This window comes from Pogoniulus pusillus, chromosome 25 (assembly GCF_015220805.1).
Source record: "Pogoniulus pusillus isolate bPogPus1 chromosome 25, bPogPus1.pri, whole genome shotgun sequence".
Taxonomy (NCBI): Eukaryota; Metazoa; Chordata; class Aves; order Piciformes; family Lybiidae; genus Pogoniulus; species Pogoniulus pusillus.
Window position 1 is genome coordinate 1,237,751 of NC_087288.1, and position 27,126 is coordinate 1,264,876.

Here is a 27,126-nt window from a genome sequence, read left to right on the forward strand (position 1 = left end):
AGTCTCTGGGGAAGGAGTCTCCACAACCTCTCTGGGCAGCCTGCTCCAGGGCTCCAGCACCCTCACACCAAAGAAGTTCTTCCTCATGTAGAGATGGAACCTCCTGTGTGCCAGTTTGCATCCCATTCCCCTTGTCCTGTCACAGGACACCACTGAGAAGAGCCTGGCCCCTTCTTGGCACCCACCCCTCAAATATTTACAGGCATTAATAAGATCTCCTCTCAGCCTTCTCTTCTGCAGGCACTGCCTCCTCCTGCCTCAGTCAGAGTGGTCTCCTGCTGTGGCCTCAGAGATGTTCTGGAGACACAACTATTTCATACTCATCTGCAGCTTCATTCCCTCAACTGTTAGCTTCCTCTGCAGAACCTTCTCAGGTCAGCCTGGACCTGAGGTGAGGAAAGGAGGAGAGAAGCAGACTTAAGGGGAAAGCTGTACTGGAGATGCAACCTGGAATCTCTTAACTCCTAACCAAGCAGCCCTGGTGGTGCTGCTTAGCAGAGGCTGTGGAAGCAAGGCCATGTTCTGCTCTGCTCTCCTGGTGAATACTTTATCAGGAGGAGCAGGACTGTCTGGCAGCTGGGTATAAGCCAGGGCCCAAGCTTGCTGTCAAGCTTTGCATGCCTGAGCCCAGAATGACACTTGGTGCTTTGGGCCATGGTTTGGTGGGACAGTTGGACTTCATGATTCACACAATGGCTTGGGATGGGAGCAACCTTAAAGATCAGCCAGCTCCAACCCCCCTGCCATGGGCAGGGACACCTCCCACCAGCCCAGCTTGCTCAAGGCCTCCAGCCTGGCACTGAACACCTCCAGGGAGAGGGCATCCACAGCCTTCCTGGGCAACCTGTGCCAGTGTCTCACCATCCTCACTGTGAAGAATTTCTTCCTAATGATCTTTGGTCTTTTCCTACCTTAATGAGTCCATGGTTCCACTTGTCCTTTCCAGCACAAAGACACAGCAGGGAGGTAAAACCTGTCTGTGCCACGGGAGATTCAAGTTGGATCTTAAGACAAGGGGCAGTGGGTGGCAGCTGAGGCACAGGAGGTTCCATGTGAATCTGAGGAGGAAGTTTTTCCCTGTGAGGGTGACAGAGAACTGCCCAGGGGGGTTGTGGAGTCTCCCTCTCTGGAGATATTCAACCCCCACCTGGATGTGTTCCTGTGTGATCTGCTCTGGGTGCTCCTGCTCTGGCAGGGGGCTGGCCCAGATGATCCTTTGAGGTCCATTCCAGCCCCTGATGTTCTGTGGTTCTATGCCAAGTGTCTCCAGAGTGAGGGTGTTCAAGCACAGGCTGCCCAGGGAGGTGCTTTAGAGGATTTGGTGTTTAGGGGCATGCTTTAGTGTGGTAGTGGTCTAGCAGCAGTGGGGAGAGTGTGAGCTTTGGGTGAGCAGTTGGACTTGACCAGCTCAAAGGTCTCTTCCAGCCTCAGCAGCTGTGTGAGCTCCCCTGAACTCAGTCACTGCACAGAGATGGTTGGAACTGAAGTGGCTGTAGGGGAGCTGCCCTGTGAGACAGCAGTGACGGCTGGGCAGAGGGGAGGTGGCTTCTGCACTGTGCCAAACAGCTGAGCTACCTTCCCCAGGGCTTGCTGATCAGGGAGCAGAGCCAAGCCCCCTCCCTTGGACACAGATCTAGCAAGGAAACCACAACTGTTCTGCTCCCAGCTTCTGGGAACTTTGGTTTCTGCAAGCTGCTGCTGGAGCCGTTTGTGCTTCGTGTTCCTCTGTTCTGGCTGCTCAGCTGGCAGCTGAACATCATTACTGGCAGCAAATTGCATTTCTTCCAAAGGACAATCGAATTACCCTCACCATCCCCTCCCAACCTGCCTCTGGAAGGCTTAGGAGGGTGTAGATGACAGAGCTCTGCACCACCACCCCAGGAAAAAGCCCAGGCTCCTCTTCCTCCTGCTCACAGAGTGCCCTTTCCAAAGATGACAGAGAGCTCCCATTCACTGAGTGGTCATTGCAGCCCTTCCTAAATGTAATTGTGCTGCTTGCAGCACCAGGGGATGGTAAATCATGTTCTTGGCAAAGCCAGGCTGAGCAGCTGCCAGAGGCCCAGCCTGCCTGGCAGCCCTGTCACTAGTAGGTGCAGCTCTCACCTAGGCTGCCAGTCTGATGGTGCCACATCCCCTGCCCGCCCGCCAAGGACAGATAATGAATCACTGCCTCTCAGGATGCTCATCTGGGGCCTTCTTGGACTCATTAAGCCTTCTCTAGCTTTTGAAATGCTGTTTGCAGTTCCTTTATCTTCAGCTGGTGCTGATTTATCATCAGGAGATGTTTGCACAGGATCAGAGTTGTTTGGGTTGTAAAAGCCCTTGAGGATTGCTGAGTCCAGCCGAGGCTGGGGCTCCCTCAGCACCACATCTCTGCCTCTTGCCAGCACTTCCAGGGATGGGGATTCAGCCACCTCCCTGAGCAGCTTGTGCCAGCTTTTGAGGGCTTCTTCAGTCAAGACACCACGCTAGGAGCAGCTGTGGAGCTGTTGGAGGGTAGCAGAGCCCTGCAGAGGGACCTGGCCAGGCTGCATGGGTGGGCAGAGGCCAAGGGGATGAGACTGAACAAGGCCAAGGGCAGGGTTCTGCACTTGGGCCACAGCAACCCCAAGCAGCACTACAGGCTGGGGCCAGAGTGGCTGAGAGCAGCCAGGCAGAGAGGGAGCTGGGGGTGCTGGGAGAGAGGAGCTGCAGAGGAGGCAGAAGTGAGCAGGACAAGGGAGGTTCTTCTGCCCCTGTGCTCAGCACTGCTCAGGCCACCCCTGGAGTGCTGTGTCCAGTTCTGGGCTTCTGAATTGCAGAGAGATGTTGAGGTGCTGGAAGGTGTTTGGAGAAGAGCAGCAAGGCTGGGGAGGGGCCTGGAGCACAGCCCTGTGAGGAGGGAGCTGGGGGTGTGCTGTGGTCTGGTTGATTGGACAGGGCTGGGTGCTAGGTTGGACTGGATGAGCTTGGAGGTGTTTTCCAACCTGCTTGATTCAGTGACTCTAGGACACTTCTAACATCCAACCTCCCCTGGTGCAACCTGAGGCCATTTCCTCTTCTCCTGTCACTTGTTGCTAGGGAGGAGAGCCCAACCTTCACCTCACCTCACTCCAGCCTCCTTTCAGGCAGGTGCAGGCAGCTGAAGGTCTCCCCTCAGGCTCCAGACCATGAACCCTTTTGCTCACAAGCTGTTTCCATAGGTCAAACAAGTTCCCAACGCACAGGTTCTGTGCTGCACGACATGGGCAGGATTCCTCCTTCCTCTGTGTCAGGCTTTGGCTCCAGCCTGAGCCCAGGCAGGGAGATCATTACCTGGGCTTTATAATTTGCAGTTTCCAAAGGGTTTCAGATGATAGTTTTGGCTGTAATAGCTTAAACATCTGTACTTTGGAGTGGAACAAGCTGACTGTCAGCCAAAAAGTCCTCTGCTAGGCTCGTTTAAAGTCTTCCAACCTGGGAATGTAAGAAGAGAGATCCTCCTGCAGCTCTGTCAGGAAGGACTGGAAGCTGGGGGTGAGAGTCAGGCCAGCCCCATCACCAGGTGCCACCTCTTGTCAGGGCAGAGGCAAGGGGAAGCCTCTGTGCTCTGAGAAGTCTTTAATCTGGTTGTGATTATCTGTCCAATTAAGGGGTTAAGGAGGTAAACATTCCTACTTTGGGCTGAAATTAATCCAAATTAATTAATTTTGGATCTGGAATTAATTTTTCATATCAGAAATGATTCATTCGTGGGTCCAGGGCAGAACAAATGTAAATGCCTGGGAGCTAAGACCATGAGTTAAAGATGCCCCATAATTAACTTTGTTTTATGAAAGTAATGTCTCAAATATCTTCAAAGTAATTAAATTCAGGGAAGTAATCTCACTGTGCTGTTAAAACAAGTTATGTGCGTGCCTGAAATGGCAGGAGGGCAATCAATCTTCTGCTGCAACAGCATCTCTGCTTGATAAACACCAAGCCATGGACCTGTGCTTCTTCATCCTTGGCATTCCTGTCCTGTTCTGAGCCTCTCGGTGCAGGCAGGACCTCAGGGAACTGCTTGAAAGAATCCAGAGCCCCCAAGCTGCTGCAGGCAGTGGAACATCTCCTGTGAGCACAGGCTGAGGGAGCTGGGGCTGGGAGCTTGGAGGAGAGGAGCCTCAGGGCTGCCCTCAGTGCTGTGCTAAAGATGTGCAGGGCTGGAGCCAGGCTCTGCTCAGGGATGGCCAAGGACAGGACAAAGGGCACTGGGGGCAAGCTGGAGCAGAGGAGGTGCCAGGAAACAGCAGGGAACACTTTTTTCCCTGTGAGGGTGTTGGAGCCCTGGAGCAGGCTGCCCAGAGAGGAGTCTCCTTCTCTGGAGGCTTTCCAGACTCAGCTGGATGCACTCCTGTGTGCCCTGCCCTGGGTGCCCCTGCTCTGGCAGAGGGGTTTGAGGTCCCTTCCGGCCCCTACCATTCGGTGATGCTGTGAGGTTGCTCACAGGCTGGTGTCGAGGCAGAGCTGTGGCTGCAGGAGTGTGAGCTCTGCCTTTGCCTTCAGCAGGGGCTGAAGCTGACAGAAGACAGCGACCTTGCAAGATTAGGACCTTATCTAATAAAGACACTTCTGTTTGTGGGGGCTGCTTAATGTAATGCATGTTGCATCTGTTCCAGAGAGGCATTAGCTGGGCTGAGTGCAGAACTCCAGCAGCATGCTCAGTGCCTTTTTATTCTCCTTACCTACGGCTGGCAGCAATCAATTCAAATTAAGATCCTGTTCTGAAAGGGGCTGGACCTGTGCTTCCAAAGGAGTTGTCACAAGACAGCACAATGCAGTGGCTGAAAATATGAGCTGAATGCAAATGTGCTTATCCTGGGAACATCTGAGGGCTGCAGGAAGTGCGGTGATGCTTTGGTTAGACACCTTGCTGTTGGAAAGAAGGAAATGCTTTGAGAGAAGCCACAGTGTACAAAGATAGCCATTAGCAAGAGGCAGTGACATGAGGTAGCTGTGTACTGATCAGAGTCTTCTGGGATTGTACTTTGGATGAGGAGGATGAAAGCATCCCCAGCTGCTGTGGGTTCCTAAGTGTTAGAGCTGTATGAGCACTGGAGCTTGGGTCATCCTGCAGAGGGAATCTTTTGAGGTCCCTGCAGCCCCCCCAGCATTCTATGCATGTGCATGGGAAGGAAGGCCCAGCTGAAACCAAAGGTTTGGAGGTTACCCAAAAGATGAAGGCAGCTGAAGGCGGTTGGTGGCCAGGCACAAGTGGTGGTCCCCATGGCGCAGTGCCCTGTGGAGTCTCTTTGATGCCCTGGAGCCCCTGGATGCCCCAGAGCCCTGGAGTTCTCCCTGATGTCTTTGCCAGTGACCTGGGTGAGGGCACTGAGGGCAGTAAGTTTGCAGGTGGCACTAAACAGGGTGGGAGTGTAGATCTGCTGGGGGTGGGAAGGGTCTGCAGAGGGATCTGGACAGGCTCTGTTGAAGGCTGGAGGTCTGCTTGATGAGGTTCGGCAATGCCAAGTGCTGCACTTGGGTCTCAGCCCCATGAACACTCCAGGCTTGGGGCAGAGTGTCTGGGAACTGCCCAGCAGAGAAGGACCTGGAGCTATTGGTAGACACTTGTCTGAACGTTGGCCAGGGTGTGCCCAGCTGGCCAAGAAGACCACCAGCATCCAGGCCTGGATCAGCAACAGCCTGGCCAGCAGGAGCAAGAGAGTAATTGTGCCTCTGTGCTCAGTACTGCTGAGGCTACACCTTGAGTGCTAGGTTCAGTTTGGGGACTTGGAGGTACTGCAGCTGGTGCAGAGAAGGGCACAGAGCTGGGGCTGGCTCTGGAGAGCAGGGCTGGGGAGGAGCAGCTGAGGGAGCTGGGGGTGTGCAGTGTGGAGCAGAGGAGGCTGAGGGCAGAGCTCATTGCTCTCTGAGAGGAGGCTGCAGGGAGCTGGGCTTGGGCTCTGCTGCCTAGGATCAAGTGACAGAAGAAGAGGCAATGCCTGGGATGGTGCCAGGGCAGGGTTAGGTTGGAAATGAGGAAAAATGCCTTTGCTGCAGGATTGGTCAGGGAGTGGCAGAGGCTGCCCAGGGAGGTGGTGGAGTGCCCATGGCTGGAAGTGTTCATGAAACCTGTGGCCATGGCACTTGAGGACAGGCTTCAGTGGCCATGGTGTTTAGGTGAAGCATGGTGCACATTCCCTGGAGGAGAAGGAAGAAAACCTTCCCTACCTGGGGTGTTTTTGTTTGGGTTTTGGTGTTGCTTGGGGTTGGGTTTGTTTGGGTTGGTTTGGTTTGGCGTTTCTTAAGAGAAGCACATTTTCTCAGGTGAGCACCTCCAGAGCCCTCCCTGCACCAGTTCTGTGTGGTTTAAGTGATGCTTTTCAGCTCTGCAGGGCTGGCTGCTGGAGCTGATCCACGTGAGAGGGCTCTTCAGCAGCATCAGGCAGTGCTGAAGTGTCCAGGTCTGGGTTTACCTGCACAGGAAATTGCCTCCATCCGTTCTGAAGTGGCATTTGTCATCTCCTTTTCATCAAGGTCTGCTCAGTGCTCTTGTGCTGATGGTGCTCTACTGGAAGGGCTACCAGGGAAAGGAAATTAGTGCTGCTGAAGTGGGGCTTAAAGGCTGCACCGAGCTGGGACCAGTGCAGCTGGCTTGCTGCAGGGATCTCTCAGTGCTTCCCAGACCATCCAGCCACAGGCTTGAGTTCTATTGGGTAATCACAGAACCTCTTTGCTTGAAGTCTTCAAGATACTGCTCTAGTCCTGTTCAACATCTCTATTGGTGATCTGCAGCAGGGGTTGAGTCCAGCATCAGTGAGTTTGCAGGTGACACCAAGCTAGGAGCTTGATTCTGTGATTCTGTGAAAATCAGTTAAGTGAGGATTGCTTTGTATGTGTGTGAGTGGAAGTCATGTAACTGCACATGTTGTGTGGCTGCCCTTCTCTAGGATGAGATCATGCATCACAGAATGGTAGGGGTTGGAAGGGATCTCTGGAGGTCATCTAGATCAAGGCCCCTGCTAGATTTGGGTCACCTAGAGCAGGTTAGACAGGAACATATCCAGGTAGGTTTGGGAAGTCTCCAGAGAGGGAGACTCCACAACCCATTCTCCACTAGGTCAGGTTGCTCAGAGCTTTGTTGAGCCTCACCATGAACATCTCCAGGGCTGGAGTCTAACTACCTCTCTGGGCAACTTGTTCCAGCAGCTTCCTGGTGCAGAACTTGTTCCTCACATCCAATCTCCATCTGCTCTGCTCTCATTCCAAACATTGCCCTCACCCTGTCCCTGCAGCCCTTTGCAAACAGTCCCTCTGCAGCCTGCTTGGAGCCTCCTTCAGGTCCTGGCAGGCTGCTGCTAGGTCTCCCTGGAGCCTTCTCTCCTCCAGGCTGCACACCCCTAATGAGTGTTTTGCTGTGTCCACCTGCAGTGATTCTCCAGTTCTGATGTCGTTTGGGACAATGTTTTGTCTGGTGCTTGCCCAGCAAATCCCACTCCAGCAGTCAGGAATTGCATTTCAGTGGAGCTCATCAGTCTGCTGAAGCCTTTCTCATCACTCACTGCTATGGATCTGGGACTTCTCTTTCTTTTCTGCTTTACCTTTTAATGACATTTGAAAGGTAGATATCATCCACTTGTGCTAGGACAGTGCCAAACAAGCAACTGGGACATCTTTTTAGAGAGCCTTCCTCTGCCTCTGGTGCTCTCATTGCATAGCTCAATGGGAGAACAATCTCTGCCCTCTTTGGGGTTGTTTTGTTGGGTTTCCCTCCCTTCTGAAGAGTTCTTTTGCCTGCAGCCTTCCAGACAGAGCAATGCAAGGTGTCAGAGCCCAGATAATTCGGAGCAGGCATGAATGCTTCCCTCCTCTGACGTTAATGTTGTTGGAATTGTGACTCCAAGTGGAAAAGGTTGGCTCTGAGTGTGGAATAATGAGGACTCAAGAGGCTGAATGGCAGCAGTGGGCAGCCCTGGCCCCAGTGTGACTGGAATAGCAAGTGCCAGGCTCGGTGTGGGGCTCTGCGCTGGCACAGCTCGCTCTGGTGTGGGAAAAGCAGGAACAAAACCCAGAGGGATGCAAATCCATGGGGCATTAACAGCACCTCATGAGGAAGGAATCCGTGGTTCTGTGCATTGGCATGCTGCTTCAGAGAGCCTAGGCCATGCTCACCAGACTGGCACTAATGTTTGTGGAGGGTCTCCAGTGCCTCATTCATCAGTGAGCAGCTCCAGCCAGCTCGGGAGGCAGAGGCTGTAACTGCTTCGCTTCCTGTTCTCTGCTGTCCTCTGACTAGCTCAGGCTGTCTGGAGCACTTCTCTCTGCATCCCTGCCTGGAGAGATCTTACTGTGTGATGGGAAGGTGTATTTGGCTCAGCATTCATTAAGGCTTTGCATGTGCAAAACTGTTCTCTGGATTTCAGTTTAGCCCCTGAAATCTCTTTTTCACACCGAGTGGCTGCTCAGTGCCCAATGCTGCTCCACTTTCTACTCTTGCAGCTCTTTTTTTGGCTGTTTTTATGAGTGTTGCAACATTTCTGGTGCTGCTCAGCAATGTGAAAGGTGATGGCATTGCAGGATGGGCACAGTGGAAAGCTTCATGAGGTTGGAGCACCTCTGCTAAGAGGACAGGCTGAGGAAGCTGGGGGTGTTCAGGCTGGAGAGGAGAAGGCTCCAGGCAGACCTCACAGCAGCCTGCCAGTGCCTGAAGTGGCTTCAAGCAGGCTGCAGAGGGACTGTTTGCAAAGGGCTGCAGGGACAGGATGAGGGCAGTGGTTTGGAATGAGAGCAGAGCAGATTGAGATTGGCTGTGAGGAACAAGTTCTGCACCATGAAGGTGCTGGAGCACTGCAACAGGTTGCCCAGGGAGGTGGTTGAGGCCCCAGCCCTGGAGATATTCAAGGTCAGGCTGAACCAGCCTCTGGGCAACCTGCTCCAGTGAAGGATGCCCCTGCAGACTGCAGGGAATTGGCCTGGGTGAGCTCTGGAGGTCCCTTCCCACCCAAAGCATTGTGTGATTTTATGCAGCAAAAGGAAACAGGAAGCAGTGCAGGTTTGTATCTAGAGCATCATGCATGCAAAGGGCAACTGCTGTTCCAGCTCAACAGCCCAGACCTTCAGAGGGCTTCCTCAGCAGATGAACATCTAAAGGGTGGGGGTCATGAGGCTGGGGCTGGGCTTGGCTTCTAGTGCTGAGAGCCACCAAGCTGCTGCAGGCAGTGGAACATCTGCGAGCACAGGCTGAGGGAGCTGGGGCTGGGAGCACAGGAGCTGCCCCCAGTGCTGTGCTAAAGGTGTGCAGGGCTGGAGCCAGGCTCTGCTCAGGGCTGGCCAAGGGCAGCACAAGGGGCACTGGGGGCAAGCTGGAGCAGAGGAGGTGCCATGAGAACAGGAGGCAAAACTTTTTCCCTGTGAGGGTGCTGGAGCAGGCTGCCCAGAGAGGTTGTGGAGTCTCCTTCTCTGGAGGCTTTCAAACCCCACCTGGATGTGTTCCTTTGTGATGTGCTTTAGGTGCCCCTGCTCTGGCAGAGACTGGACTCAGTGATGTCCAGCCCCTAACATTCTGTGGTTGTGGGCAAGTGTCAGCAGCCTCCTCTTGCTGCTCAGACACTTGTCCATCCCGGGCTGTGGTCCCAGCAGCTTCCTCTTGCTGCTCAGACACTTGTCCATCCCGGGCTGTGGTCCCAGCAGCTTCCTCTTGCTGCTCAGACACTTGTCCATCCCGGGCTGTGGTCCCAGCAGCTTCCTCTTGCTGCTCAGACACTTGTCCATCCCGGGCTGTGGTCCCAGCAGCTTCCTCTTGCTGCTCAGACACTTGTCCATCCCGGGCTGTGGTCCCAGCAAACGACTTCAAACATCAAAAAGGTCTTGCAGCTGTGGCAGGAGCTCAGGTCCATGAGTTACAGCAGTCTGGATGCTCCCACTTAGACATTCCCTTGATGTGCCTGCTCGTTGTTCTGGCTGCTCCTCCTTGTTTTCTGGGAACCTTTAGGCACAACAAAGCCTTTGCAATTTGTGTTTCTTTATTTCGAGTGTGGCTGAAGTGCTTTCAGCAGAGCTGCTTATTTCTTAGCAGCTGAGCTGTCTGCTTCCTCCCAGCTGAAGTTCACCTCCTGGCACCCAAGTGCTGAACAGTTCCTCATTGTCTGTGCAGCAGCAGGCTGTTATAATTGGAAGTAATGAGCCAAACAAGCTGCTTGAACTCTTCCAAATGACAGGCTCAGAGGCCTCCTTAGAAGTTGTGGAGGGTTCTTTCTTAGTTTTCATTCCTACCATAGTGATTAATGTCTACGGGGGGTGGGGGAAGGGGAAGAAAAGGACTTCCTTAGCCTTGGAAGGGCTGAGGTGTTGTGCACAAGGCTGTTTGGCATGCAAGGGAGCTGTGAGGACACCATGGGAAATGGGAGACTTGTCCTGTAGCTGGCCCTGTGGCAGGCAGCACAGCAGTGCCAACAGTTGTGGGATTGATCTGGGTGGAGAAGACCTCTAAGGCCACTCAGCCCAACCATCAGCCCAACACCATGGCCATTCAAACAGGTCCCCACACACTGCTTGAACATCTCTGGGGTGGCAGCTCCACCACCCCCCTGGGCAGCCTGTGCCAGTCCCTGACCACTCTTTCCATTAAGGGAGTTTTCCTCTTTTCCAACCCAGCCCTCCCCTGGCACAGTTTCAGGGCATTTCTTCTCCTTCTCTCTGGTCTCAGGTGACAGAAGAGACCAATCCCTACCTGGCTGCAGCCTCCTCTCTGGGAGCTGTAGAGAGCAGGGAGCTCTGCTGCAGCTCCCTCAGCTGCTCCTCCCCAGCCCTCTTCTCCAGACCCTTCCTCACTTTTCTGCCCTTCTCTGGGCCTGCCCCAGCCCCTCAAAGTCCTTCTTGTGGTGAGGGCCCCAGAACTGAACCCAGTATTCCAGGTGTGGCCTCACCAGTGCTGAGGACCACTTCCCTGCTCCTGCTGGCCAGGCTATTGCTGATCAAGGCCAGGATGCTGGTGGCCTTCTTGGGCAGCTGGGCACAGAGCTGACAGATGTTCAGACAGCTGCCAACCAGCAGCCCCAAGTTGTTCCCAGCCACTCTGCCTCAGGCCTGGAGTATTCATGAGGTGGTTGTGACCCAGGTGCAGGACCTGGCACTTGTCTTTTCAGACCTCATCTAATTGGCCTTGGTCTGTCACTCCATGCTGTCCAGACCCCTTTGTAGAGCCTTCTGCCCTCCAGCAGATCCACACTGCCACCCAATTTATTGTCACCTGTAGACTTCCTGAGGGCACAGCATCAGTAGCATCTCTGCTGTTGCACTCCCCTCAGCCATGCCCTCAGAAGGTTACCAGGTCAGAGGAATGATTTGCCCTGCCAGCTGAAGCAGCAGCCCCTTCAGGAGAGCAGCTGGCTACACGTGGGTGCTGCTGGCCTCAACCCCAGCTGGCTACTTGACCTAGAAGATGCCTCAAGGATTTGCTTACTTTCAGGCATCTGTTGGCATCCTCTCCCCTTCCACAGGAAGCAATCCCATGCTGGAACATTGAAGATCACTGGGGAAGGTGCCCTCTCACCTGGCCCTTCAGCTCCTCACCTGCTGGTGCACAACACACTTTGTGCCTTCGTTGTCTCCACTGGGAGCTGGAAGGGCACAGCTGAAGGTGAAGGCAGGAGGGAAATGAGGGCAGGAGTTGGACCTTTTTCATAACTTCTAACCTACTTTTCCATTCTCACCTGCAGCACTCTGCAGATTGCTTGAAGCTGATGCCTTTGCCTTAGCAGCTACCAGATTCTCTCCCCGTGGGCAGCCATGGAGCTCCTCCTTGGAGCACTCTCTGCTCTGTAATGGTTGTTGAACCATCCCTTGAAAAAGCTGTACCTGTGAAACAATTTGCACAGGCAAAGCTGAGTGGAGATGGTTTCACAAGTGGGGCTCACTGGTGACAGATTAGCCTGGGAGCTCCACTTCCCTCACCAGATGATCAGCCCCTGGTGACCAAAGGGCTGCAGCAGCTCCTCCGCGGGGACAGGCTGTGACAGTTGGGACTGTTGAGCCTGGGGAGGAGAAGGCTTCAAAGGAGCCCTCAGACCTGTGTTTTAGTGCCTGAAAAAGGGGGCCACAAGAAAGCTGAGAGGGGAGTTTGCTACGAGGGCTCAGAGTGGTAGGACTGTGAAAGGATGCATGGGGGACAGGGCAGGCTTAGGCTGGAGATGAGGAAGAAAACCTTTGCAGTCAGGGTGGGCAGACACTGGCACAGGCTGCCCAGGGAGGCTGTGGATGTCCCCTCCCTGGAGGTGTTCCAGGCCAGGCTGGCTGAGACCTTGAGCAAGCTGTGCTGGTGGGAGATGTCCCTGCCCGTGCAGGGGGCTGGGGCTGGATGATCTTTAAGGCCCTTCCAGCCCAAGCCATGCTATGATACTCTGAATGTGTTGACACTTGGGCATTGTGCAAGCTCTGTTACTTAAGTCAGGGTCTAAGAGTCCACTTCTGGCCTCACAAACTACTCTGTCCAAAATGGAATAATCTCAGCAGCTATGGAATTCTTCTTGCTGTATCTTCCCTTTCCATTCTTCCTGTTGGCATTGACTGTTGTCTGGAATACTGCTATAGGAGATAAGAGTTCAAAGCCCCTCTGGGGACTACAGGAAAGGAAACTTTCTGCTGAAGTCTCTTGTGACTTGCTTTAGCTCTTCAAACCTCACCTCTCCTACCCAACTTCCTTAGGAGAAGAGAGCACAGGAGGCTCTGCTCTGGTAGGGTTTACCAGGCTGAGTAGTTCCTGCAAACACAGTGGAGAACAATCTAGTTTGTGATGCCTGACAGGGCTCAGTCTAAGATTGGAGCTTCATCCGTGAGCAAATCCCAAAGCAGAACTTCAGGTACCAGGAGAGCTTTAATTTTGGAAGCTTAGAGCTCTGTAGGCTGCAGCCATGAGTAGGCAGCTGCAAAGGAGATATTTCAAGCTGCTGTATTTTGGTTCCTAAGTCCTGGTCGTGTCCCACTTTCAGATGGCAGTGCCCTTTTAGCAATGTCACCTCCCAAACCCAGATCTCCAAGGTGTGGCTCTGTGAGAGGCTCAGTCTCTCGCTGGGTCCAACACCAGTCTGCTCTGCTGCACTTCTGGGATGCTAAAGACAGACTCTTACGTAACCTCGTGTTTGGTTGTGCAAGGACACTGAGGGGCTGGGGCAGCTCCAGAGAAGGGCAACCAAGCTGGGGAAGAGCAGTTGAAGGAGCTGGGGGTGTGCAGTGTGGAGCAGAGGAGGCTGAGGGCAGAGCTCATTGCTCTTTGCAGCTCCCTGGTTTGGGCTCTGCTGCCTAGGATCAAGTGACAGAGGAAGAGGAAATGCCTGGGATTGTGCCAGGGCAGGGTTAGGTTGGAAATGAGGAAAAATGCCTTTGCTGCACGATTGGTCAGGGAGTGGCAGAGGCTGCCCAGGGAGGTGGGGGGGTCCCCATCCCTAGAGGTGTTCCAGAAACCTGTGGCCATGGCACTGTGGGGCAGGGTTCAGTGGTGGGGCTGGGCTGATGGTTGGCCTGGATGACCTTAGAGGACTCTTCCAACCAAAACAGTGCCATGACTCTGTGATACTTGAGCTAACTTTGTGCTTCTTGGGTATCCCCAGAGTCAAAGCATGGGAGCTGCACTGGGGGCAGGGTGCCTGTGCAGTGCTCTGAGGGGCAGGGATGCCTGTATGCTGTCTGTGCACTGCAGAAATGCCAGGGCTGGCTGGGGGAGGGCTGGCTGGTGGAGGGCTGGCTGGTGGAGGGCTGCCCTGCAGACCTGTTGTGCAGCCCCATGCAGCTGCAGCAGGCAGGCTCCCTGCAGCAGGCAGCTGCAGCATTGTAAGGGGCCTTGGATGGCTTCAGGCAGCACTGCTGGGCTGCAGCAAAGCCAGATCCTGGCAACAGGGCTGACAAAACTCCTGCAGTGCTGAGCAAGGGCTGATTAAACAGCCCTGTAAAACACACTGTGCGGGGAAGTGGGGCTAAGCTCTGCCTGGTGAAGGGCAGGGTAAGGCTTGGGTCTGTGCTCAGGGCTTTTTCTGGCCTCCTCAGCTCAAGAAAGACAGTGCAAAGGAGGCCACCAAGATGGTGCAGGGCCTGGAGCATTTCTGTGAGGAGGAAAGGCTGAGAGCCTGGAGAAGAGAAGGCTGCGAGGGAAATCTTCTCTATGCTGATCAATATCTAAAGGCTGGAGGTCAAGAGGATGTAGCTGGGCTCTTTTCAGTGGTGCCCAGTGACAGGACAAGGGGCGCTGGGCACAAACTGAGGGAAGAACTTCTCTCATGTGAGGGTGGCAGAGCCCTGGAGCAGGCTGCCCAGAGAGGTTGTGGAGTCTCCTTCTCGAGAGGCTTTCAGGACCCCCCGGAGGTGCTCCTGTGCAACCTGCTGCAGCAGAGGGGTTGGGCTGGATGATCTCCAGGAGTGCCTTGCAGTCTGCCCACCCCCCCATGGCTACACGGGAGAGCCAGGACAGGTCTTCCCTGACGAAGAGGCAGCTCCTGCCTGTTGTACCTGGTGCTGGAAGATGTTAGAATTCCAGTGCTTCACTGCCCTGATTTCAAAGAGCTGTGCAGCCAGCAGCCAGCTGGACTGCTCAGTTCCATGGGGGTCATCTTTTTCTTCCCAGCTTCTGGCTTTTTTTCCTGCTGTTTCTGCCTGAACAAGTAGCTATTCATTGAAGGAGAACTTGGGTTCTGCTTTTTCTTCCCCCCAGCTGTGCGATTTAACAGGTGGATTAGAGTCAGGCAGCACCTCCATGTGTGTAGGTTATCACAGCTCACCTCTCCTGGCCATGCTTTCTCCCCAGGAGTCTTTAGCTCACCCCCTCAGGTCTGCCTTTGTAGATCTTGCATGGCTGTGCTGCAAACAGCAGCAGTGGAGCACTCCAAAACCTGGAGCTTTTCACTCCTGGAATCTTACTGTGGATCTACTTTGCAAAGCAGGCCAGGAAGAAAAGAGTTGGGGAAAGGGAAGCAGAGAAGGGTCTGGAGAACAGGGCTGGGGAGGAGCACCTGAGAGACCTGAAGGTGCTTAGTGTGGAGAAGGCTGAGGGCAGAGCTCATTGCTCTCCACAGCTCCCTGAGAGGAGGTTGCAGGGAGCTGGGGTTGGGCTCTGCTCCCTACTATCAGGTGAGAGAATGAGAGGGAATGGCCTGAAATTGTGCCAGGGGAGGGTTAGGCTGGGGAGAAGGAAAAATTCCTGTGCTACAAGAGTGGTCAGGGATTGGCACAGGCTGCCCAGGGAGGGAGGGAAGCTCTGTCCCTGAAGGTGTTCCATGGCACTTTGGGACATGATTTAATGGCCACAGTGGTGTTAGGTTAACCATTGGACTGGGGTGACCTTAGAGGACTTTTCCAACCAAAACAATCCTTGACTCTCTGAGCTGCACCAGTCCAGTCCAAGTGGCACAAGGTTTGTGTGTAGACCAGCCCCAAAGATTTGTAAGTTCTCAGCTCCAAACCATTGCCCTTGGCCTGGCTCAGACCCCCTCAGCACAAGTCTCTCTGCAGCCTTCCTGCAGGATCCCTTCAGGCACTGCAGGCAGCTCTGAGGTGCCCCTGGAGCCTTCTCCTCTGCAGGCTGCACCCCCCCAGCTCCCTCAGCCTGTGCTCACAGCAGAGCTGCTCCAGCCCTGGCAGCATCTTTGTGGCCTCCTCTGGCCTCACTCCAGCAGCTCTGTGTGCTTCTTATGCTGGGGACAGCAGCAGTGGAGGCAGGATTGGAGGTGAGGTCTGAGCAGAGTAGAGCCAAGGGGCAGGATCCCCTCTCTTGCCCTCTGCCCACACTGCTCTGGCTGCAGCCAGCACTTGGCTGCCTGCTGGGCTGCAGGAGGGCACTGCTGGCTGCTGGGGAGCTGCTCAGCACCCAACACCCCCAAGGCTCTTGCTTCAGGGCTGCTCTCAACCCACTCTGCACCCAGCCTGGATTTGTGCCTGGGGCTGGCCCTACCCAGGTGCAGAGCCTTGCAGTGGGAGTTGTGAACCTCACTGCCCCACTCCTGAAGCCTGTCAGGATCCTTCTGGATGCCATCCCTGCCCTCCAGTGAGCCCAGCACAGCACACAGCTTGGTGTCCAGCCCCAGACAGAGAAACCTTAGTGCTCCATGGTGAGTGTCTGCAAACACCTGAATCAATCAGTGGCATAGCTCTGCATGTGAAGTGGCTGCAGCTCAGCAGAGAGGAGTTGTGCAGGTAGGCAGGACTCACCACCTCCTTCCTGCAAGAAGGGTGGAAGTTCTGCAGCAACAATAAAGAAAAGGAGATCTGAGATTTGGGGTGGATGAGAAATTCTGCATGAGTCAATGTTATTAAGCTCCTGCAAACAAAGCCAGTATCCTACTGGGATCTGTCAGCAGGAATCTGACCTGCAGGAGTAATCCTCCCATTCTGCTTAACACAGGTGAGGCTGCAGCTGGAGAACTCCATCAAGCTTCAGGAAAGACACAAAGCAATTACACAGAGTGCAGAGGAAAAACAGTGAGTCAGGGCAGAGGTGCAGAAAACGTTGCCTCTGAGGAAGGCTCTGGAGGTTGTTGAGTTGGGAGAAGGTCTGATGGCAGGCTGTGAATAAGAAAAGAGAGGGCATGATGAGAAAGGTGATGTGCTGCTCTGGCATCACAGCCAGGCAGGGCAGCCTGGCACACTGGGCAACAGCATCCTGAGAGGAAGATTGATTCAGTGCTGGAGCTGAGTGCAGTGATGTGGAATTTCTGTTGCTGGCCGCTGTGGAGAAAAGGTTAGACAAATACCTGTCAGGCCTTATTTAGGGCACTGGGATAGACAGGAGAGTGACTTTTCCAGAGGCTTTTTATAACCATGAGTTATATTTCCCCAAGCAGAAATGTGCCTGCTGATTTTCACACCCTGCATTCCTTAGGCAGGCAGCTCCAAGCCCAGTGAAGTGGTGCAGTTCCTGCACTGGGAACAAATGCACACGTTTGTGACTTCCAGGAGCAAATGGCCAGTGGGAAGCATTGAGTCACAGAGTGGCAGGGATTAGGAGGGACCTCCAGAGATCATCCAGTCCAGCCCCCCTGCCAGAGCAGCATCACCCAGGGCAGGGCACTCGGGAACACGTCCAGGTGGGATTTGAATGTCTGCAGACTCCACAACCTCTCTGGGCAGCCTGCTCTCATGCCCTCACAAGGAAAGAGGTTTTTCCTCATGCTGAGGTAGAACCTCCTGTGCTCTAATTTGTATCCACTGCTCCTTGTCCCTGTCACTGGGCACCACCACACAGAGCCTGGCACCTTCACCCTGACACCCACCCCTCAGCTGTTGATGGGCACTGATCAGATCCCTCTCAGCCTTCTCCTTTCCAGACCAAACAGCCCCAGGGCTCTCAGCCTTTCTTCACACCAGAGATGTTCCAGTCCTTTCATCATCCTTGCAGCTCTCTGTTGGGCTCTCTGCAGCAGGTCCCTGTCTCTCTTGAACTGAGGAGCCCAGAACTGGACACAGTATTGCAGCTGTGGTCTCCCTAGGGCAGATCAGAGGCAGCAGAACCTCCCTAGCCCTGCTGGCCACACTTTTCCTGCTGCACCCCCAGGATGCCCTTGGCTCTCTTGGCCACTGGGCACATTGCTGGCCCACGCAGAACCTGCTGTCCTCTGGGACTCCAGGCTCTTTCTCCATGGAGCTGCTTGCCAGGAGGACAAGCCCTGGTCTGTGCTGGTGCCTCTGACAGTGCCTGTCAGCTCTGGTGCATACAGAATGAGGTAAGTAAAGCCATGCTCAGATGAGTCATTCTTTGTGCACTAGGGTTCTGGGAAGGCAGAGGCACTCCTTAGTATCCCCCAAATTCTGCAGCTAATTGATGGCATTGCATTAAATCTGCAAGAGGAGTTGGGTTTTATTATTGGATGTTTGATCAAATCAATTTTCTAATAAAGAAAAATGATGAGGATAAGTAAAAGGAACCAAAGCCATAAAGCTTGATACAGTTATAACTGATGACTTCAAAATGATCTTTATAATGAGGTAAGAAAAACTATTTACTACTTGCCTAAAAAAAGTGTAACAAAGATAAATCTTTAGGGGAAAAAAACACATTATGAGGATGGTACAGACCCTGAAGAAGGAGGCAGCCTTCCTGCAGGATCCCTTCAGGCACTGCAGGCAGCTCTGAGGTGCCCCTGGAGCCTTCTCTTCTCCAGCCTGAACACCCCCAGCTCCCTCAGCCTGTCCTCTTAGCAGAGGTGCTCCAACCTCATGAAGCTTTCCACTTTCCATGTGCCCATCCTGCAATGCCATCACCTTTCACATTTCTGAGCAGCACCAGAAATGTTGCAACACTCATAAAAACAGCCCAAAAAAAGAGCTGCAAGAGTAGAAAGTGGAGCAGCATTGGGCACTGAGCAGCCACTCGGTGTGAAAAAGAGATTTCAGGGGCTAAATGAAACAAAGGAAAGAAAGAAGCAGCGAGGATCCTTTTCTCACACCTCAGAAGCCAGCAGGGTGTTCTTCAGGGAGCAGGATGTCTCCAGAGCAGGCTCTTCAGGGAGCAGGGTGGCTCCAGAGCAGGCTCTTCAGGGAGCAGGGTGGTTCCAGAGCAGGCTCTTCAGGGAGCAGGGTGGCTCCAGAGCAGGCTCTTCAGGGAGCAGGGTGGCTCCAGAGCAGGTTCTTCAGGGAGCAGGGTGGCTCTAGAGCAGGCTCTTCGGGGAGCAGGGTGGTTCCAGAGCAGGCTCTTCAGGGAGCAGGGTGGCTCCAGAGCAGGCTCTTCAGGGAGCAGGGTGGCTGACCTGCAGAGCTCCCTTCCAAGCCCTTCCATTGTGTGGCTGTCAGACTGTGCCTGTCACTGGCTGCTTCCTTGGTGAGTGCCCAGCAGCCTCAGAGCCCCCACGAAGGTTCTGAGGAGCCTGGGTTCTTATGTAACAGGCACATTTCTGTGTGCATGGGATGAGTTATTTCTCTAGTAGTGACCTAACTCCCCAGGCATGCCTGGCAGAGGGCAAACACTCCTGCTCTAAATCCATTATATAAGGCTCTGCAGCCAGCAGAACCCAGAGTGTGAGTTTTGGAGGGTTTAGGCTCAAGAAGCATTAAGAATGATTTGCCAGACATCATGACCTCCTCTGCACCAGCAAGCTCTGAGAGCCAGGAGCTGCCCTGGCCCTGAGGAAACTGGCACAGGAGTTTGCATCCATTTGGCTAAATGCTTTTCCCTTCCAAACTGGGGAGAAATGGAAAGTGGGGTGGGAAAACCCAACAGGCACCAAAATGCCTTTGAGACAGAGAAGCTCAAGGCCCTACTGAGGTGTGTGCATGAGGCAGGTGAGCCAAGCACAGGACTTGCAATTGCAGGATCCCAGGCTCACAGCATGAAGGGACCCAAAGAGATCATTCAGTCCCACCTCCCTGCCAGAGCAGGGCCACACAATCTAGCTTAGGGCACACAGGAACACATCCAGACAGGCCTGGAAAGGCTCCACACAAGGAGACTCCACAGCCTCTCTGGGCAGCCTGTGCCAGGCTCTGGGACCCTTCCAGTCAAGAAGTTCCCCCTTGTGTTGAGCTGGAACCTGCTGTGCTGCAGCTTCCATCCATTGCTGCTTGTCCTGTCCCAGGGAGCAAGTAATTAGATTGTTTTTAAGGTGCTTTCCTACCCAAACCAAAACTGTGAGGGTGCTGGAGCCCTGGAGCAGACTGCCCAGATGTTGTGGAGCCTCCTTCTCGTGGAGACATTCACAGCCCATCTGGATGTGTTCTCCTGTGATCTCCTCTAGGTGATTCTGCTCTGGCAGGGGGGTTGGACTGGATGATCTCTGGAGGCCTCTTCCAACTCCCTCCTTGCATTCTGTGATTGTGTGAATGGAGGAAACCACGAAGCACAGAGCAGAAAGCAAAGCATGAAAGGCTTGGCCCTAGGGTGGCAGAACTACATTCTGCTTGGAGCAGCAGCAAAGTGTTGTGTGTATCACCTCAGCCTTCCGACTCCCTGTTCCCCTCCCTCCCCAGGTTGCTCAAGGTCTCATCCAGCCTGGCCTTGAACACCTCCAGGGAGGTTGTGGAGCACAGAAGCACATCAAAGATCACATTCTGTGCTTCTGTGCTCCACAGCCTCCCTGGGCAACCTGTGCCTGATCTCAGCTGGACACTCAAGTTCTGCTTGCAGCCATGCCCAGGAGGCAACAGCTTGACCCAGCTCTGCTCAGAGACACACCAAGTGCTGGCTGTACACCAGGAATGTTCCCAGGCTCCTGCTTGATCCCAGGCTTTGGCCCTTTTGGCTTCCTTAGAATCATAGTATGGTTTAGGTTGGAAGGAACCTCAAAGCTCAGCCAGTTCCAACTCCCTGCCACAGGCAGGGACACCTCCCACTAGAACAGGTCACTCAAGGCCTCTTCCAGCCTGGCCTTGAGCACCTCCAGGGAGGGAGCATCCACAACCTAGGACAGCCTCCAATTCATCCCAAACCCAAGCAGAGTTTTAGCTATCACATTTGCACTGTGCTGGTGCCTTTATATCAAGCACATCTCTGCTGAAGTGATCTCTTCTCACCCCCCCTTGTCCTCTTGCTGTTGCTTCAGAGATCTTGCAGTGCAAAATGAGTCACAGCCCAGGCTCAGACCTGCTGAGCTGAGTGGTGGCTTCTGCTGCTTGTGATATGCAAAGTCCCAGTTATCAGCAGGCAAAGAACCAGGGGCTGTGCTTTCCTCAGCTGCAGCAGCTCTAGGAGACAGAGTCTGCTTTGCTTCTGCCCCTTGAGAAGGTGACTAAGAGCTGCATTCTAACCACTGCAGAACACCTTGTCCTCAGGACAAGCAGCAGGCACAGCTCTCTGGAGGTTCACTTTGGCCTTTCTCTTCAGGCAGGACATGTTTAACACCTGCCCAAACCACAGCAAGGCAAACATTTCAATCACTGGGATACTTTAGGATCTTTCAAGGTAATTTTTTAAGCATCCCTCATGCTCAGTTGTTCTTTTTTACCACTAATTTACTGCTGTTTCTCTGCTCTGAGAGCTCCTGACGCTGCTCTCTGTACTGCCTGCCTGCCTTTCTCCTCAGCACTGCACTGAAGGATTTCTCCCAGGAGAAGAAATCTTTTAGCTTCTTAAGGTTTCTGTGTGTCCTGCCTCCTTGGACTTTCCTTCTTGCAATTCTTCTTCTTGCAACACAGACCAATAATGTCTCCCCAGGACACAGAGCTGCTGAAGCAAGTCCAGACCAGGGCCAGAAAGATGCTGCCAGGGCTGGAGCAGCTCTGCTGTGAGCACAGGCTGAGGGAGCTGGGGGGGTGCAGCCTGCAGAGGAGAAGGCTCCAGGGGCACCTCAGAGCTGCCTGAAGGGATCCTGCAGGAAGGCTGCAGAGGGACTTGTGCTGAGGGGGTCTGAGCCAGGCCAAGGGGGAACGGTTTGGAGCTGAGGCAAAGCAGGGTGAGACGAGCTGAGAAAGAAATTATTGCATGTGAGGGTGGTGAGAGCCTGGCACAGGCTTCCCAGGGAGGCTGTGGCTGCCTCCTGCCTGGGGGTGCTCAAGGCCAAGCTGGATGAGTCCTTGAGCAGCTGAATGACTGGATGATCTTGCAGGTCTCTTCCAACCTGGTTGATTCTATGATTCTATGAGGCATCCCTGCCCATGGCAGAGGGGTTGGAGTAGATGAGCTCTGAGGTCCCTTTCAACCTGAGCCACTTTGAGGTTCTAGAGAAAAAAGAGGATTTGGGTTTTTTTTTACATAGAGATCAAAGTAGCAATGGTAGCACCATAGAGTCTAAACTGTAATGTGCACACCTCCCAGCTTCATCCCTTCTCCTGCCTCCTTCCCTGGCTCCTGAGGTAGCTCCAGTGGTGTGTGTGTGTGTAAAGACTAACTGCTTGTTAGTGTTTTCTGTAGGAAACAATGTCTGTGCCAGAAAAAAAAGAAGCAAAGGAGAAAAAACAACACAAACAGGCACTCAACAACCAAAGCAGCAAAACCCCATGGCCTTCTCTGCTAGAAAAATAGCTCTAGGAGAAATCTTGCTGCAGGCAAGTCAGGAACACTTCAGCCAGGGCAAGCCTGAGGCTAAAGCTTAAGGTCTGGTACTAGTGATAGCAATACTGCCTTGCAGTGCTACAAAGGAACTGTAGCAGCTTATTCGTGAGTCCTAATTGTCCTCTGTCTCTCTTCAGTGTAGTTTCTTCACTGCACAAGGTAGTGAAAATATTTTCTCCAGAAATTCCTCATTGTCCTTGCTAGAAAAAATATTGCACTGTGCCAGTATTGCTCTTCTCATCTCCACAGCTCCATTTGGGCACATCCTGCAGACTGGTACTTGTCATGCTGCCTCCCTAGCCTCATTATTGCTTGATTCATTACCACCTCTCAGCATTCCTCTACACTTCTCAGAAATCACCAAAAAACCTTCTCAGAAATCACAAAAAAACCTTCTCAGAAATCACAAAAAAACCTTCTCAGAAATCACAAAAAAACCTTCTCAGAACTCACCATAAAACCTTCTCAGAATTCACCAAAAAAACCTTCTCAGAACTCACCAAAAAAACCTTCTCAGAACTCACCATAAAAACCTTCTCAGAACTCACCAAAAAACCTTCTCAGAACTGACCATAAAAACCTTCTCAGAACTGACCAAAAAAGCCTTTTCAGATCTCATCAAAAAGCCTTCTCTGAACTCACCAAAAGAAGCCTCAAAACCTCTCAACAATACCAAAACCCTTTTCAAACTTACCCCAATGCCCTTCTCAAAACCCAACCCCAAAGCTTCTCCAAACAAGCCAAACCCCAACCCCAAACCATCTCCAAACTACAAACCAAACTCCAACCCCAAACCTTCTCCTAACTACAAACTCCAACCCTAAACCTTCTCCAACAACAAACCAAACCCCAACCCCAAACCATCTCCAAACAACAAATCAAACCTAACCCTAAACCTTCTCCTCCAAACTACAAACCAAACCCTAACCCCAACCCTTCTCCAAACAAGCCAAACCCCAACCCCAAAGCTTCTCTAAACTGCAAACCAAACTCCAGCCCCAAACCTTCTCCAAACTACAAACCAAACCTCAAACCTTCTCCAGACAAATCAAACCCCAACCCCAAACCTTCTCCAGACAAATCAAACCTCAACCCCAAACCTTCTCCAGACCAAACTCCAACCCCAAACCTTCTCTGAACAACAAAGCAAATCCCCTTCTCAAATACCCCCAGACCACCCAACCCCCCTCTCAGAAATAACAGTAGCCACCCCCAGCACTCTCCTGTACTGCTCCACGCTCTTGGAAATTAGCAATGAGTAGTTTTCATTAGGCACAGAATCACAGAGCTGTCAGGGCTGGAAGGGACCTCGAGGTCCATTCAGTGCCAACCCCCCTGCCATGGACAGGGACACAGATTCTGACACAGAATCACAAACACCCCCAGGCTGGCAAAGCCCCTCAGGATCACCAAGTCCAACCTAGAACCCTACTCTACAAGACTCACCTTAAACCAGAGCCCTGAGCACCACAGCCAAACCGCCCTGAAACACAGCCAGGGATGGTGACTCCAGCACCAACTTGGGCAGCTCATTCCAGACACCTCACACTAGATCAGGCTGTCCAGAGCCTCATCCAGCCTGGCCTTAAACACCTCCAGAGATGAGGTTTCCACCACCTCCTTGGGCAGCTTGTTCCAGACATCTCACCCTAGATCAGGCTGTCCAGAGCCTCATCCAGCCAGGCCTTAAACACCTCCAGGGATGAGGTTTCCACCACCTCCCTGGGCAACCTGTGCCAGTCTCTCACAACCCTCATAATGAACAACTTCTTCCTAAGGTCACAGTCTCACAGTATCATCAGGGTTGGAAGAGACCTCACAGATCATCAAGTCCAACCCTTTACCACAGAGCTCAAGGCCAGACCATGGCACCAAGTGCCACGTCCAGTCCTGCCTTGAACAGCTCCAGGGACGGCGACTCCACCACCTCCCCGGGCAGCCCATTCCAGTGTCCAATGACTCTCTCAGTGAAGAACTTTCTCCTCACCTCCAGCCTAAATCTCCCCTGGCGTAGCTTGAGGCTAATCTCAATCTGCTCTCCTCTAGCTTTGTTCCATTCCCCCCAGTCCTGACACCCTAAAAAGTCCCTCCCCAGCTCTCTTGTAGTCCCCTTCTGCCACTGGAAGGCCACAGTAGGGTCTCCTGGGAGCCTTCTCCTCTCCAGACTGAGCAGCCCCAACTCTCCCAACCTGTCCCCATAGCAGAGCAGCTCCAGCCCTCTGCTCACCCCTCCTGGCCCTTCCCTGGACACCTTCCAGCAGGAGTTTTTATTCCCCCCCAGCCTCACACAGTACAAAATTGGCAATAACTACTTTTCCTCCTTGCTTTTAAACCAGTTTTTAATTCCTGGCAGCAATATTAACGAGGTAAACAATTAACGTGTTCTGAGTGCCGTTTCTCACGGACGTGCTAAAACCAAGTGCTGCAGTTGGCTGACTTCGTTTGGAAAGAGCTTTATTAGAGCAGGGCACCCGAAAGCCAGCTCGGGGTTTTGTTATGACTGCAAGATTGTAGCACAGGAATTGTGCTGAAAAAATGACGCTGAGCAGTTGTGCTCCTGCAGCTACAGCTGGGGGCACTCAGGCTTTCAAGCTACCTTTCCCCCTCCCCACCCCTTCCCTCTAACTCCTAAATAGAAGCATAGAATGGGTTAGGTTGGAAGGGAGCTTAAGGCTCAGCCAGTTCCAACTCCCTGCCATAGGCTGCTGGAACAGGTTGCTTGAGGACTCATCCAACCTGGTCTTGAGCACCTCCAGGAAGGTCGTGGAGCACAGAAGCACCCAATGTGATCTCTGATCACATTGGGTGCTTCTGTGCTCCACGACCTCCCTGGGCAACCTGTGCCAGTGTCTCACCACCCTCCACCTGTGCCAGTGTCTCGGCACTCTTACTGCAAACAACTTCTTCCTAACATCCAGTTCCAATCTCCTCTCTGCCACTTCAAACCCATTCCTCTTCATGCTGTCATCACCTTGTCAATAGTCCCTCCCCAGCCCTCCTGTAGCCCCCTTCAGATCCTGCAAGGCCACTCCAAGGTCTCCTGGAAGCCTTCTCCTCTCCAGGCTGCACAGCCCCAACTCTCTGAGCCTGTGCTCAGAGCAGAGCTGCTGCAGCCCTCTCAGCATCTTGGTGGCCTCCTCTGCACTGGCTCCAACATATAATCTTGCAAGAGTGTTTGGGGACAAGGGACAGTACAAATCAACAAAGCCTTTTGCACAGGCTAAGGGCTGCATTTCATTCCGAATATCCTTTAGCAAACATCGGCTGCCTTGCTGTTAACGGCGTTAAAGTTAACGAAGTATTAAATTAATCATCGGCCCAATTCTGCAGTAAAGCACCGCCTGGAGCCTTAGCGCACAACTGGCTGCCGACCAGGGCTGCTCGTGGCAGAGGAGCACTGAGATGCTTTAAAACCGAAGCCCGGATCGGGCCAGAAACGTCTAGAAAGATGCGCACCTGCTGAGCGGCGCGCTGAGCACCTGCCGAGCGGCGCGCTGAGCACCTGCCGGCCAGCGCAGCTGCGGGGCGTGCGGCTCCCAGCCCTCCAATCGCCGAGCCGCAGCAGGAGCTCGCTCCCCGGCGCCCGCCCGCTGCTGCCGGAGCGCTGATAAGGGGCTGCGAGCTCCGCCAGCCCAGCCCGACCCGGCCCGGCCGTGCACCGCCTCACGGCTCCCACCGGCGGCGGCCAGGGCTGCCGTTCGGCCTCGCCGCGCCTGGCACGGTGCGCCCAGAGGTTTGGCTCGCTGGAGTCTGTACAGGTTCGTGAGAGGTTCAGCCCAGCCCCGGCTGCGAGTCCATGTAAGTTTTACACGGCCCGGCGGGGTCGGTGCGGGCTGTGGCAGGTTCACCCCGGCCCGGTGGGGTCGGTGCAGGCTGTGGGAGGTTCACCCCGGCCCGGCGGGGTCGGTGCAGGCTGTGGGAGGTTCACCCCGGCCCGGCGGGGTCGGTGCAGGCTGTGGGAGGTTCACCCCGGCCCGGCGGGGTCGGTGCAGGCTGTGGCGCAGTTCAGCCGGGTCCGGTGGGGTCGGTGCAGGCTGTGGCGCAGTTCAGCAGGGTCCGGTGGGGTCGGTGCAGGCTGTGGCGCAGTTCAGCAGGGTCCGGTGGGGTCGGTGCAGGCTGTGGCGCAGTTCAGCCGGGTCCGGTGGGGTCGGTGCAGGCTGTGGCGCAGTTCAGCAGGGTCCGGCGGGGTCGGTGCAGGCTGTGGCGCAGTTCAGCCGGGCCCGGCGGGGTCGGTGCAGGCTGTGGCGCAGTTCAGCCGGGTCCGGCGAGGTCGGTGCAGGCTGTGGCGCAGTTCGGCCCGGCCCGGTGGGGTCGGTGCAGGCTGTGGCGCAACTCGGCCCGGCCCGGCGGGGTCGGTGCAGGCTGTGGCGCAGTTCAGCCCGGCCCGGCGGGGTCGGTGCAGGCTGTGGCAGGTTCATCCCGGCCCGGCGGGGTCGGTGCAGGCTGTGGCAGGTTCATCCCGGCCCGGCGGGGTCGGTGCAGGCTGTGGCAGGTTCATCCCGGCCCGGCGGGGTCGGTGCAGGCTGTGGCGCAGTTCAGCCCGGCCCGGCGGGGTCGGTGCAGGCTGTGGCGGGGTCGGGGCAGCTGTGCAGCTCTGTGTGCCTCTCGGCGTTGCTGGAAGCACAGCTGTGTGCTGCGGAGCAGAGCTCTCCCGTGTGAGCAGGCTGTGAGGATTTGCAGCAGAATGGTTCTGGTAGGTGAACTGAACAAAAGTATTTTCGGTTGTGTGCTCAGAAGCAATTCTTTAGTGTGCCGAATTTGCTGCTTCCAGTGAGGGCTGTGAGTCACGGAGCACAGTGGCTCTGCTTGGACACCCTGAGCTTTCCAAGCAGGGAAGGGATCTTCCTAGTTCTGGTTGCAGTGAATCATAGGATCAAGCAGGTAGAAGAGACATCCAAGCTCACCCAGCTCTATCTCATCAACCAGCCCATGGCACTAAGTGCCCCAGCCAGGCTTGGCTTCAACACCTCCAGGCACACAGACTCCACCATCTCCCTGGGCAGCCCATTCCAATGCCAATCACTCTCTCTGACAACAACTTCCTAACAACATCCAGTTTAGACCTGCCCTGGCACAGCTTGGGGCTGTGTCCCCTTGTTCTGGTGCTGGCTGCCTGGCAGCAGAGCCCAACCCCACCTGGCTACAGCCTCGCTGCAGGCAGCAATGAGCTCTGCCCTGAGCCTCCTCTGCTGCAGGCTGCACTCCCCCAGCTCCCTCAGCCTCTCCTC

The 27,126-nt window shown here is 54.3% G+C and overlaps 1 protein-coding gene across 13 annotated transcripts in view; it reads left to right on the plus strand.

The window, feature by feature from the left end:
- The window catches only part of ADGRB3 (adhesion G protein-coupled receptor B3), a 444,111-nt gene that overhangs the window by 115,994 nt on the left and 300,991 nt on the right, over positions 1–27,126 (plus strand). Inside the window, exon 1 of one of the 13 annotated variants that reach the window (XM_064164138.1) lies at positions 25,524–25,696. The exons of the other annotated variants lie outside the window; for them this stretch is intronic. The gene's annotated coding sequence lies outside the window, so the exon portion shown is untranslated. Of the gene's footprint in view, positions 1–25,523; positions 25,697–27,126 lie in introns of those variants that run through there. 13 annotated transcript variants of the gene reach the window in all.